This window comes from Triturus cristatus, chromosome 1_1, assembly GCF_964204655.1.
Source record: "Triturus cristatus chromosome 1_1, aTriCri1.1, whole genome shotgun sequence".
Taxonomy (NCBI): domain Eukaryota; kingdom Metazoa; phylum Chordata; class Amphibia; order Caudata; family Salamandridae; genus Triturus; species Triturus cristatus.
The window spans coordinates 103635088-103646350 of NC_140579.1; the positions used below are offsets into that span (position 1 = coordinate 103635088).

At 50.0% G+C, this 11263-nt stretch overlaps 1 protein-coding gene across 2 annotated transcripts in view; it reads right to left on the minus strand.

Moving 5' to 3' along the window:
* The window catches only part of LOC146869643 (uncharacterized), a 38398-nt gene extending 27955 nt beyond the window's left edge, over window positions 1-10443 (minus strand). For both annotated transcript variants that reach the window (XM_085609032.1, XM_085609023.1), the window contains exon 1: window positions 10207-10443. The gene's annotated coding sequence lies outside the window, so the exon portion shown is untranslated. The remainder of the gene's footprint in view (window positions 1-10206) is intronic.
* Between the last annotated feature and the right edge of the window lie 820 nt (window positions 10444-11263).

An 11263-nucleotide genomic window follows, 5' to 3' on the forward strand; every position in this document is an offset into this window, starting at 1 on the left:
TTTGAAATGCCATTTCGACTTGGCATTAAAACCCCCTTTTCAAGCCTTAAGCTCCCTTATATTACACATGTTCGAGGCATGTGGGCTGCTGAATTCATATCTGTGCATAGATCGCCGCCTAGTGTTGGGTCCGGATGATTGCACGTTGTTGTCCTGGAAGAGTCTTCGAAGTATCCTGGGATAGGTGACTCCTCCCCTGGACTACAGTGCGCATGGGCATCCTCTCCATCCTCAGATTGTTTTTTTCCGCCATTGGGTTCGGATGTGCTTATCTTGACTCCAGTTAGGAAAAACTTTTTCTAGGCCAAAAGGCCTTTAGTTCGCGTCGGTACTGTTCCCGATCGGTATCGATAGTATCTTGTTAGTTTACTAACTTCCAGAACCAACTTTTTCACTTCCTACCCGACCATCGACCAGTCATCGACGATGGAATCGAGGACACCATTCAAGCGGTGTCCGGTATGTAATGCGAAATATCCCCACATCGACGTCCATCCGGTGTGCAACAAATGCCTTTCACCGGATCACGACGAATCTACATGTATGGCCTGTGCCCGATTCCGATCCAAGAAGACTCTCCGGAATCGACGAGCAGCGAGACTCGAAGCGCAGCAAGCGGCACCGGCCCCGGCCGACATCTTCAGCGCTGAGACCGAAGATGTCGAAGACGTGGAGAACCTACCCTCCAGCCCCGTTTCGGAACACGACTCCGGCTCGGAAGACGTTGAAGAAAGCCTCTTTCGCAGAGACTAAGACGACACCGAGGTAGGAGACTACAATGAGGCCTTGGGGGCCGAAGAGAGTAGCTCCGATGACGAGCAAGGCCTACCCGTACAGACTGAGGACATCCCAGTGCGCCAGTCTATGGCTCCGGTGGAGGGATCGCCTTCGGGCCTTACCCAAGACCTATCCCGCAGTTCTTCGGCCCCGCCCTCTGGCCCGGCCTCGGACATTCAGCGGCAGCCATTAATACCCAAACCGGCTGGTTTCCCTTCTTCGAAACCGAAAGCTGTATTGGTTCAACCGAAACCGAAAGTAACGCTGGTCGGATCGAGGCCCACCACACCTTCGACGCCAGCAAAACCCATTGGCACCGAGCTCACCAAACGAGACTTCGGTGCCGAGCTTGCAACGGCCGACGTCGGCGTCGACATACGGAAGAAGACCTTCGGTGCCACCAAACCTACTCGGCTCCCGGCACCGACGCAATCGACTCCGACCCCAAAGGTCAAACTGCCTGCTGCGTCTCACACCGCTTCGACAGCACCACCAAAGGCACACTCATCGAAGACGTCGACGGCCATTACCGCCCCTCGACTCGATGACTCACCGGCGCCGAAAAAGTCCACGCCCGCTTCTACGGAACCAGTCGGCGCAAAGAAATCGATGGCGCTCCAGGTGCGGCCCGTTGCTGCGCACGGCACCAAACACAAAACAGTCCTCCAGGACACATCGGGCTCCGAGCCAATAAAAGCTCCAACAGCCTCTTCGGCACCGGCCAACATTACTTTTGGCCTGCCGCCATCCACGGCCCCGAAAATGTTCCAAATCAGGACACGGGTCACCCACACCACGATCACGCCTGCCGAATGTTCTCCTGCGGAGACGTCTCCGTCACATATCATCGACGCCGACACCGGCAGGATGCTGCTCCACAAAAGGAGAATAACTTCAGAGCCAGCTTTGGACTCCTTCCGGATCCCACTTAAAAGAAAGCTGCCAGTGGTTTCGGAACCGGTTCTTTACGAACCTCTCCATTCCCCCTACCAGGATCCACTGTCCTTCTCTCCCACACACTCCGACACAGATGTTTTGGAGGACTACATGGGTGACCACGTCCCCTACCCCGGAGAAATGGACCCTCAAGGCCAACGGGACCCTGATCAAGCTTGGGATGACCCTGTCGACTCCGGTGCACCTATAGATGCACAGGACCCGCAACTCTATGGAGCAAAAACATCTCCCACAGAGGACACTGCCGCGTTCAACGCCTTAATTGAACGTGCTGCGGCCAATCATGGGGTGCAACTTCACTCTGACACCGTAGAGGACGACTTTCTCATGGACACTTTCGCATCCTCAGAAAGGAACATTAAAACTCTACCTATGTTGAAGAGTGTCCTCAAACCAGCAAAGGACATCTTCAAGGAACCCACCAGGGCAAGAGTAATAAACCCCAGGATCGACAAAAAATACAGATCGGCGCCTGGGGACCCCACCTACAGTAGAGGCCAGTTACCTTTGGATTCAATTGTAGTTGCGAATGCTCGCAAGAGGGCACACTCGCAAACAACAGGTGATGCTCCTCCCCCGGACAAAGAGTCCAAGGTGCTAGAGACCTCCGGCAAACGGGTTGCCGCACAGGCGGCTAACATATGGCGTATTGACAATACTCAGGCGCTCCTCGCTCGCTACGATCGAGCACACTACGACACATTAGAACAACTACTCCAACATCTCCCTGACCAATACAAAGAAGGTGCAGAGATCCTCATCAGGGAGGGACAGCTCCTCACAAATGCATCCATTAAGTGTGCACTGGATGCCGCGGATACAGCTGCCAGAGCCATAAACACGCGTCATGTTGCGACGACATGCCTGGTTGCGAATCTCCGGATTCAAACCGGAGGTACAAAATAACATCCTCAACCAACCTGTCAACCCCGACTACTTATTCGGGCCGGAGGTTGACACCACCCTAGAGAAAATAAAAAAAGACACGGACACTGCAAAGTCCATGGGGGCTCTACAAACGCAGTCCTTTCGGAGCGGCTCCTTTCGTCGCCCCGGAAATAGAGGAGCAGGTAGAGGACAGGGGTCACAGCAAACATACAACAAAGGCAACACACAGAGCACCTACGACAAAAACACCCGGGGTGGATATCGTGGCTCCAGCACTAAGGGCAGAGGACGCGGCTACGGCAACACCAGGTCCTCTCCCAAGAACAAGCAGTGACGCCCTCTCCCTTCCTCCCGACCACATAACACCTGTCGGGGGAAGGCTACAAAGGTTCCTGTCCTGGTGGAACTCCATCACCACGGACAGGTGGGTCAAAGATATTGTCAAATACGGCTACTGCCTAGAATTAACCTCAACTCCGCCCACAATACCTCCAAAAAACCGTCCTATGTCCTCAGAGCACTTAACGCTCTTACAGCAGGAGGTGCAAAGTATGCTACTAAAAGGTGCAATAGAGGTCATACCCGTCCACGAGCAAGGTACGGGGGTGTACTCCCTGTACTTCTTAATACCAAAAAAGGACGGGTCGCTCAGACCTATATTAGACCTGAGACCCCTAAACCGGTACATTCTCTCCGAGCATTTTCACATGCTCACTTTACAGCAAGTCCTCCCGCTGCTCAAGCAGGGAGACTTCCTGGCCACACTGGACCTCAAAGATGCGTATTTCCACATACCCATTCACCCCTCACACAAAAAATACCTCAGGTTCACTGTTCAGGGGCAGCACTACCAGTTCAAAGTCCTTCCCTTCGGCGTGACAACAGCACCCAGGGTTTTCACAAAGTGCCTAGCTACTGTAGCGGCACATCTGCGGAGGCAGCACATACACGTCTACCCTTACCTGGACGACTGGCTCATTCAAGGAAAGTCAGCCCAACAATGTGCCAGCCACATATCCCGCACCATTCACCTCCTTCACAGTTTGGGGTTCTCACTAAATTACCCAAAGTCCCATCTCCAGCCCGCACACGTACAACAGTACCTAGGTGCGACCATAGACACTCTGGCGGCCACAGCTCAGCCAAATTTAGTGAGAATCAACAGCATACAGATGCTGATTTCCAAGTTCAAACCACAACACTCCCTGCCCGCGCGAGTGTTCATGCAGATGATAGGCATGATGGCCTCCTGCATTTTCATAGTCCCGCACGCGAGACTACATATGCGCCCGCTCCAGGAGTGCTTAGCACGTCAGTGGAATCGGGCTCAAGGACAGTTGAAAGACCTAGTGTTGGTGAGCGGTCGGGCATACAACTCTCTGCATTGGTGGAATCCACAAAACCTTTGCAAGGGCCGACCGTTCCAAGAGCCTGTTCCACAAATAATACTGACAGCGGACGTGTCTCTCCAGGGATGGGGAGCTCATGTACTCAGTTACACAGTGCAGGGACTATGGACAATACAACAAAAGAAGATGCACATCAACCTTCTAGAACTGATGGCAATCTTCCTAGCAATGAAAGCATTCAAAGTACACTTGTGCAACAAAGTCGTGTTGATCCGGACGGACAACATGACCGCCATGTACTACATACAAAAGCAGGGAGGAACACACTCTCCACAGTTGTCTCATCTGGCTCAGAGCATGTGGAAGTGGGCCATTCAGAGGAACATGTTCCTCATGGCGGAACACCTCCCCGGCAAGGACAACCAGATGGCGGATCTGCTCAGCAGACACAGCCACCAGATGCACGAGTGGGAGTTACACCCATCAGTTCTCCAACCGTACTTCCAGCAGTGGGGTCATCCAGACATAGACCTATTCGCCACAAGCGAAAACGCAAAATGCCAAAGCTTTGCCGCCAGGTTCCCACATCCGCAGTCGCAGGGCAATGCGATATGGATGAACTGGTCCGGCAGATTTGCGTACGCTTTTCCCCCAGCACCACTAATACCGCTGGTGGCACGCAAACTCAGACAACACTCTCTGACACTCATCCTGGTTGCTCCAACGTGGGCACGCCAGCCGTGGTACACCACCTTTCTCGAACTCTCCGTGGTGCCGCATCAACGGCTGCGGGTCAAACCCGAGCATTTGACGCAGAACCATGGAGAGGTTCAGCACCCAGATCCGCAACAACTGAACCTGGCAATCTGGCTCCTGAAGTCCTAGAGTTTGGCTACCTCAACCTGCCACCTGACTGTATGGACATCATTAAGGAGGCCAGGAGACCCACTACCAGAGCTTGCTATGCAGCCAAATGGAAGAGGTTCGTCATTTATTGCAATAATAATGACATCAACCCGCTAGACGCATCCATCCAAAACATTATTTGTTACCTATTACACCTCTACCGATGCAATCTGGCGTACACCTCTATACGTGTCCATTTGACCGCAATATCCGCCTATCTACAGACCAGGCAGCACCTCTCTCTATTCAGAGTGCCTGCCATCAAAGCATTCTTGGAAGGACTCAAACGAGTCATTCCTCCTAGCCACCCACCAGCCCAATGTGGAACCTCAACTTGGTCCTCACACGCCTGATGGGTCCACCTTTTGAACCTCTACACTCATGCGAGATTCAATTCCTTACCTGGAAAGTAGCTTTCCTAGTAGCGATAACTTCTTTACGAAGAGTTCGTGAACTCCAGGCACTAACCGTCCAAGAGCCATTTATACAAGTTCAGCCAACAGGGTCGTACTACGTACCAACCCCAAGTTCATGCCCAAGGTGGTATCGCAGTTCCACATGAATCAGACTATTGAACTGCCGGTTTTCTTTCAAAACCCACAGACTGTCGCTGAAAGGGCACTCCATACCCTAGATGTAAAGAGGGCCCTCATGTATTATATCGACAGGACCAAACCCTTTAGGAAAACACAACAACTTTTCGTTGCCTTTGCCCCACACCACAAAGGTAACGCTATCTCCAAGGCAGGTATAGCCAGATGGATCGTTAAATGTATTCAAATTTGCTATCAAAAGGCTAAACGCACTTTAACGATTCCCCCACGAGCCCACTCAACACGTAAGTTAGGGGCCTCCGTGGCTTTCCTAGGAAACATTCCTTTGCATGATATATGTAGAGCAGCCACCTGGTCCACTACACATACATTTACCAAACACTATTGTGTAGATGTACAATCGAAACAGCAGGCAGCTGTAGGACAGGCTGTTCTCAAAACTCTTTTTCAGACCGCTGCAGCTGGCACTGGTAGCCGCCGCTAATAGAGGGCACTGCTATGTATTCTATGCACAGATATGAATTCAGCAGCCGACATGCCTCGAACTGAATATGCTACTTACTAGTATGCATCTGTTCTTGGCATGTAGGGCTGCTGACATTCATATCGCCCTCCCTCCTCCCCGGCGCCTGTAGCAGCTGCAGCTCTCAGAATTACTGTAAAGCATGGTCATCACTTTCTGTATCTACTCCATCACTGCCACAATGGCGAAAAACAATCTGAGGATGGAGAGGATGCCCATGCGCACTGTAGTCCAGGGGAGGAGTTCCTATCCCAGGATACTTCGAAGACTCTTCCAGGACAACAACGTGCAAACATCCGGACCCAACACTAGGCGGCGATCTATGCACAGATATGAATGTCAGCAGCCCTACATGCCAAGAACAGATGCATACTGGTAAGTAGCATATTCAAACTCCCCCCTAAGGTAGGGCTTAGGTAGCCCTTAGAGCAAGGTGCTGTGTAATGAAAAGGTTGAACATGTACTTTTAAGTGTTACATGTTCCAGTAGAGAAAACACCTAAACCTTTTTTCTCTACTGTATGGCTTACCACTACCACTCCTGTAGTCTAACATTAAGGATTCCTTATTATATTTAATAAGTTATGAATTCCAATTGGGAGCAGGTAGCTTGGTGTCTATGAAATTGCAATGGTTAACCATCTTTAATGGTAAAGTCAGATTTTTCATTACAATTTTGAAAAGTGCACTTTTAGAAAGTTGCCATGTTCCTGCCATTACCACTTTTTGTGCCTGGCTTGGGTCACATTACTGGGTGTAATTGACAGACTTTGTGAATTTCTCCCAGCCAGTCACACAATAGAGGGATTAGGTGTGCCATCTGATAGCAGAATGAGGGCGGAACTGAGCACAGCCCTATTTGCAACTGAATAGCTTATACTTTACCTTCACACAAACAGCCTACCGAACTCACATTGTCACTACAGCCAGCTTGGAGCCAGGGCAGAGGAGTCAGGGAATTCCATGCACTTCAAAGCCACTGTCTAGAAGCGTCTCCCTCCTTCCCGATCAAGGAGACAAGAGTAAAAAAGTAGGACCTCAGGCTCCAACTCTTCAGTGCACCTCTAGAGCTGTGGATACTATGCCAGGAAGAAGGACTGCTGTGCTGCTAATAGGACTGCCACTCTGCTGGACAGCTGACCTGCTGCTGCTTTGCTGGATTGCTTTCTTTCTGCCCTAATGTCCTCTTGCCTGGGGGGAAGAAGAACACAACCTTTAACTTCATCCTGAACCCAGGGCTACCAGAGTGACTCCAATTTCCTCTCTGCTGGCCTCCTGATAGGAGCCTACGAGACATAAAAGGCTCGCCAACATCATGCAGCAGCAGCTGGACTAACCTGAAGTGAGTTCCTGACCCCCAAGTGGTGCCCCTCAGGTCCTGGATACTTGGTGTGGCTCTGAGGGGTGTATTCAAGCTTTTTGGCTCAACATTCATCCCAAGGGACATCGCAGCACTAGGATAGATGGAATAACTGTTTAGAATGGGATATGGTAAATACTAGGTACAATTCTGATTTAGAGCCAAAAATCAGAAGGTGTCACTACTTGAGTCCTGAAAAGAACCACGTCTCCAGTTTTTTGCTGAAACTCACGTGATATTCCATGAGACGAAGCTCTAGCAAGAGGTTGTTCCAGTGAGTAGCTGTCAGATAGGTGAAGGAGTGACCCCCCGTTCTGACTTTTTTGATTTGTGGAGTTTTGGCTAGGATGAGGCTGCCGGGCCTAATATCGTGAGAGGGAACATAGAATTCCAGTTTGTCCTGGAGTATTCTGGGGCCAAGTTTCTACAACGATCTGTGCGCATGGCATAGGAGCTTAACCTTGGCTCTTTGTCTGATAGGCAGCCAATGTAAATCTTTCAGACAGGCCGAGGCCGAACTGTACTTATTTTGTTGCGAACCAGTTTGGCTGCAGCACTCTGAACAACCTGTAGGCGGGAAAAAAAGATAGTTAGCCATGCCAACATAATGCGCGTTTTGGAAGTCTAGATTGCTGGTCAGTAGGACCTGGGTAATGGTTTTTCTCCAGTTTAAAGGGATCCACCTGAAAAGTCTCCTGAGTAGTTTTAACATAGCAAAGCTTTTGCCACAGAGAGCTTTGCCTTGGTCCTGCATGTTTAGTACATTTTCTACCAGGATTCCCAGATTTTTCACCACATATTTAGGCATAGGGACAGTGCCCAATTACTGGGGCCACCAAGTTGTGTCCCAGACTGAAGATGCATTGTCAAACCGCGGTATTTCTGATTTGTTTGCATTTAATTTTAGGCAGTAGGCTGACATCCAGTCCACAGTTTCTGAGAGGCAGTGGTTCAGATTGCTTTTGATGGTCTTATAGGTCTCCATGAATGCAATCAACAATTGGGTATCATCAGCGTATAGCCGGATGTTTCAATTCCATTTTCCATCAATCGTAGCCAGGGGAGAGACATACGCATTAAATAGGGATGGGCTGAGGGAGGCTCCCTGTGGAATACTGCATTTGATAGCTTTGGGGTTGGAGGAGAAGGAGCCTATTTGTACTGATTGGGTTCTATTCAGCAGAAAAGAGTTGAACCACTGAAGAGCCTTCGAATGAAGCCCTTTATTATGTAAAGATCTTAGCAGTTGGTCATGTGAAACGGTGTCAAATGCCCCCAACAGGCCGCAGCTTTACCCTGAACTACCAAAAGTCAGATGTTGTCTAATATGGCCAGTAGGGTAGCCTCGGTGCTGTTGGAAGCCCCAAAACCAGTCTGAGTAGGATCCAATAGCTCATTTATCTCAAAGTAGTTGGCTAGTTGTCGGTTTACCAATTTCTCGAAGACTTTGGACAGGTAATGAAGTTGGGAGATTGGTCTATATAATATCAGTAACCTCTATGCCAGCCTTTTTTTTTGCCAGGGGAGATACAATAGTAAGTTTCCAAGACTCGGAACATGGCAATATCTGTGTGTAAGATGGGGGCAAAGAACTGGCATAGGATGAGAAAAGATAAAATGTGGACAGGGACCGAGAGGAGAACCCAATTTGACCTTAAACATAGCTTTAGCAACTTGTTCCTCCCTGAAAGAGAAAATTTCCTAAGTGAGAGCGGGCACCAGGATGGGGTTCCAGGGATTCCCTGTCAGTGTCCTCAGGGGAAGGTTGTTTATTAAACGTAGAGTAGGTTTAGGTAATTTTGACAGAGAAAAAGTTGCTAACACTCTCGCAGTTGTCTGCCGATGGCGTCAGCCAGCTCCCATCTCAGAACCCCCCTCCATGCCTTCAATCATGTACGGTGCTCCACTGCCTTTCTGCTAGGCTTACAGAAACAACACACAGTTACATGCACAGCCACCTCCCATCGCAGACCCCACCTACCTTCTTTGAAATATGTATGGTGCACTTCTGCCTTTTGGTTAGGGTCTTTAAAACTCAGTATGCTTACATGCAACAACACCCATCACCAAAGGAGAGGCCAAGGGTTACATGGGCATTGACCACTGGTTTAATCACCCTGGTTACAGAGTAGTTAAAGATTACTTGGTGGTGAAGTCAGAATAGTCTGTTTGTTGATTTCTCTTTCAGTCAGTAAATTTGTCTAGCTACTGAAGCCTGCATGTGTGATTTGTGACTGCCCTTGTGTGTTGTGGATCCGTGTGTGTCTATAGGGTTCTCTCTTTGAGCATTAAATTGTTTGTGTGCATCAGTCAGTGACTGCATGTCTGGTAGTGTCTGGGTTCCATGTGCCCTGATATTTGCAGGTCATATGCACACTCCCACATGTATGCCTGGACTGTGTGTGTTTCTGTCTGTGTGTTGGACTGTGTGTGCATAAATGCATGTAGGTATTTTGCTATAGTTGCGCTGTATAGCAATATGCATGTTGCTATCTTCATGTGGGTGTACATGTTTGTGATCTATGCCAATATATGCATGCACAGTACAAATGTCGGAGCTGTTGGCTTTGTCGATGCTTATTAGAAAAGGCACTATAGGTTGCTCAAATGGTTGCCAGGTCCATTTGTCTCCTGTCTGCCTGTGTCCTTCCAGATTGTAACTACCGGTTGTTTTAAGCTTTGTTGCAGTGCCTGAGGTAGTGCTTTGCAGCCACAGCATGTGATGAGCTTGTCAGGCTGCAGTTGGCTCGAAGACTTGTTTAGCAAAATAAATGAGCGTGGCCTGGGAGGAACAAAAGTGCTTTGTGCTATTTTCACAACAGGTTTAAATATGCGCTGTGAGATGCTTAAAAGATGTAGGACATGAAATGAGTGTTGATAAATGGTTACTCACCTGCCTGAAGACAAGAGCCTCTCTGGGCTCAGGTAACCAGGTGCAGCAAAGAAACTTCTCACAAGAGTGGCCAGGCTGCAGCTTTGGAATAAATGGGCAATAGCTGGGATCAAAGTCTGAATTCTGGCCTTGAGGGTGATTTCCACATGCGGACATGTAAACAGTGCAGTTTAGAGAAAACAGAGTTAAATACACAAAAGGGCCGTGCCAGGCCCCCTGGAGTTCATGCCAGCTTGATTACAGCTTTTGTGTCCTCACAGTGAGGGATGGCTGTGCCCTTGATGTGCTGAGGGGCTTCAGCTGCTCATCCTTCTCCAACAAGCACTGAAAATGGGGCACATAGGGGGGCGTGGCCAACCGCCAGCAGACATGGCTGCTTCCTAAGGCGGCGGCTCCGTCCCAGCGTATTCGCACACACGAAAATCTGCTCTTCATAGAGCAGGGAGCTGATCTAATTGCACACTGGAATGCACAAGGATCATATGAGCCGAGTCTCGTCTGGATCCGATCAGCGGTTCACGAGATCGGGCCGCTGACGCCTTTAGTGAGGTGAGAGGCTGCCTCACTGCGTCGACTGCACTGGGCCGTGGCCCGCGGTTCCGTCCTGGTGAGCCTGTGAAGTTCCTGTCTCCCCGCGGTGTACTGGGGGCGTAATAACAGATCGGGGGCTTGCGTTGCCTGGCCTCTGACCTGGTGTGCCTCACTGGGGTGGCGAGAGCTCGGGGATTCCTCAGAACACCTGGCTACCTTCAGGCTCCTGGAGAGACTCAGCTGCACTGCCCATCGGCAGGGCCGACTCTAGGGCGGTGCGATCGGTGCCACCGCACCGGGCGCTGACTTGGGGTGGGGGCGCCATGTTCGACTTTCAAAAGCACCTGATGCCGCGTACATTGACTCAGCAGATTCCAGACATGAATAACAATGACAACTCTGGTGATTAATGTTCTTCCTGGAGAAAGACCAGAGCATTGTCTAGTAAAAGTTTTGAATCATCATAGTGCAGAGGGTTAATGCGCCTGCTGCATGTAAATTGCAAGGAAAATATTAGAGCTATATA